The sequence below is a fragment of the Hibiscus syriacus genome, unplaced genomic scaffold (genome assembly GCF_006381635.1).
Source record: "Hibiscus syriacus cultivar Baekdansim isolate YM2019G1 unplaced genomic scaffold, ASM638163v2 tig00111837_pilon, whole genome shotgun sequence".
In the NCBI taxonomy this organism is placed as follows: domain Eukaryota; kingdom Viridiplantae; phylum Streptophyta; class Magnoliopsida; order Malvales; family Malvaceae; genus Hibiscus; species Hibiscus syriacus.
Genome location: NW_024063194.1, coordinates 1,392,513 through 1,396,131, shown reverse-complemented (window position 1 = coordinate 1,396,131; position 3,619 = coordinate 1,392,513).

Here is a 3,619-nt window from a genome sequence, read left to right as displayed (position 1 = left end):
ACCGAGCCCAAATCCTTCATGGAAAACAAATTGCTCAAAACCTTATTAAGTACATCAATTTTCTTCTTGCCTTGCCCAACAATTAACATATCATCAACATAAAACAATAGTATGATGAAATCTCCATTGTCATACCTTTTCACAAACACACAATGATAAGTTTGGGTCTTCTTAAATTGATTTTGAGTCATAAAGGAATCGAACTTCTTGTACCATTCTCATTGTGCCTATTTAAGACCATATAGGCACTTTTTGAGTCGGCACACTAAGTTCTCTTTTCCTGGCATGATAAACCCCATTGGTTGTTTCATGTATATCTCATCTTCTAAATCTCCATGGAGAAATGTTGTTTTCACATCAGGTTTTTCAACTTCCAAATCTAGATTGCAGACAGACCAAGCACAACTCGAATCGATGACATCTTGACCACAAGAGAAAATATTTCTTCAAAATCAATTCTCTCCTTTTGATTGAAGCCTTTGACAACAATTCTAGCCTTATACCATGACTTCTTGTTGTTCTCACCGATTTTGAGTTTGTATACCCATTGTGTTTTTCAAGGAACGTCTTCCTTTTGGTAAATCCATAATATTATAAGTATGACTCTCATGGAAAGATTTCATTTCTTCTTGGACGACTTTTAACCATTCCTCTTAGTTGTCATATTTCATTGCTTCAATAAAACTCTGAGGCTCCTCTTTATTGATGATTGTCACATACTCACATGGAGAATACTTATTTGAGGTTATTCTTTCACGCACTAATCTCCTCAATTCTAGTTGAGGTGTAATTTTAGGTTCAACCATCTCAACAGATTGATCTTCATTTATTTATGTTGATGACTCCTATATCGATGATTCATTATTTTCATATCGATTTTCTGTTGAAAATTGGCACACCAAATTGCATCAATTGTCAACATTATGGGTGGCAATTTGGTGGCATTAATGGGGTGGCAAAATTGGTCAAATTTGGCCACCAAATTGTTGAAAATTTTGGATGGTAAAACTATGCAATTAGTCATTGTAATTTAGGGTATTTACAAATTAGTCCTTAAAGCTTCAACTATAAATACCCTAGCTCATTTAGCTTCAAAACCATCCCAAAGCATTCTAGCTTTCTTCCAATACTAGAGAATTTAGAGAGTTTCTTGAGAGTTGTTTTCTCCTTTTTATCGAGAGAGAATTATCATTGTTTTCTCCTTGGTAGATCGAGAGAGGTTGTAATTCCTATTTTCTCATAGTGAAATTATTCTACCGTTGCCTGTGGTTTTTACCCTAAATTTTTAGGGGTTTTCCACGTAAATTTTGTGTCTCTTTTATCTTCATTTTTATTTTCTCAAATTATCAGTTGCGATTTTGCTCTATCCGATAGCCGTCTTCCGCAACAATTGGTATCCGAGCTAGATTAGAGTGTGTAATATCTGATTATTGTCTTTGTGGTTGCCACCAAAAGGTGGATCCTCTAATATAAGAAAATAAGAAGTTATTACCCATTCTTTGAAGGTTCCAGAGAACTATTCACGATAATAAAATAGTGGGAGCTATCCGTAAAAGAAGATATGGCAACGAAATTTGATACTGAAAAATTCAATGGGAGAAATTTCTCATTGTGAAAATTGAAGATGAAGGCCATCATAAGGAAAGACGGGTGTCTAGTGGCTATCAATGAAAGACCGGTGGATTTCGCAGATGACATCAAATGGAACGAGATGGACGGGAATGCTATGGCAAACTTTCATCTAGTATTAGCAGATGAAGTATTGTCAAGCATCGAGGAGAAGAAGACAACTAAGGAGATATGGGATCATCTTACCAAATTGTACGAGGCCACATCGCTGCACAATAAAATTTTCCTTAAGAGGAAATTGTACACTCTCCGTATGTCAGAATCTACTTCAGTGACGGAGCACTGAAATACACTGAACACCTTATTTTCTTAGCTTACATCCTTAAGCTGTAAAATAGGAGAACAAGAACATGCTGAACTTCTACTTCAAAGTCTACCGGATTCATATGATCAACTCATCATCAACTTGATAAACAGTAATGTCACCAGTCTAGTCTTCGATGACGTTGCAGCTGCTGTTCTACAAGAAAAAAATCGGCGCAAGAAGAAGGAAGACAGACAAGTAAATCTGCAACAAGCAGAAGCGTTGACAATGATGAGAGGGAGATCAACAGAATGTGGCCAAAGCAGCAGTCACAAACATGGTAGATCGAAGTCGAGAAGCAAGAAGAATTTAAAGTGTTACAACTGTGGAAAGAAGGGTTACTTGAAGAATGATTGTTGGAGTCTAAATAAAAACTCCAATCCACAAGGCAATACCGCAAACACTTCAGATGATGGAGATTCTCTATGCTGTGAAGCGTCAACCACCGTGGAAGGAAGAAAATGATTTGCATATATATGGCTCATTGATTCGGGAGCAACGTATCACATTTCCTCAAGAAGAGAATGGTTCCATCATTATGAACCTGTCTCAGGAGGATCTGTGTATAGTTGCAATGATCATGCCTTAGATATCGTTGGCGTGGGAACCATCAAATTGAAGATGTATGATGGAACAATTAAAGTTGTTCGAGATGTGCGGCACGTGAAAGGTCTAAAGAAAAATTTATTATCCTACGAATTGTTGGATAATAATGCTAGCAAGATTGAAACACGAAAAGGAATCATGAAGGTGTTCCGTGGAGCGCTTGTGGTGCTGAAAGGTGAAAAGATAGCTCCAAACTTGTACATGCTGAAGGGAGAGACATTGCTAGAAGCAAAAGCCTCTGTTGCCTCATGTAGTTCAGATTCTGTAATGCTATGGCATAAGAAACTTGGACACATGTCAGAACAAGGAATGAAAGTCCTTATGGAGCAAAAGCTACTTCCAGGCTTAACAAAGGTATCACTTACTTTATGTGAGCATTGCATAACAAGTAAGCAGTACCGGTTGAAATTCAACACATCAAATTCTAGAGGCAAAAGTGTTCTAGAACTGGTTCACTCTGACGTATGGCAAGCACCAGTTACATCCCTAGGCGGAGTAAAATATTTTGTCTCATTTATTGATGACTACTCCAGGAGATGTTGGGTGTACCCTATTAAGAAGAAGTCCGATGTGTTTTCAACTTTCAAAAACTTCAAAGCGCGGGTGGAACTTGATTCCGGAAATAAAATCAAGTGTTTCAGAACAGATAATAGAGGAGAATACACAAGTGAAGAATTTGATGACTTTTGCATGAAAGAAGGCATCAAAAGACAGTTCACAGTGGCGAACACTCCACAACAAAATGGAGTGGCAGAGCGGATGAACAGAACCTTGTTAGAAAGAAAAAGAGCAATGTTGAGGGATCCAGGCCTAGAAAAATCATTCTAGGAAGAAGCAGTCAATACCGCCTGTTATTTGGTGAATCGAGCTCCATCAACTGCAATAGAGCTGAAGACACCAATGGAGATGTGGACTGCTAAACAAGTTGATTATTCAAACCTCCATGTATTTGGAAGTATTGTGTACGTGATGAACAACGCCCAAGAAATTTCAAAGCTGGATCCAAAATCCAGGAAATGCAAATTCTTGGGGTATGCTGATGGAGTAAAGGGGTATCGCTTGTGGGATCCTACTGCCCGC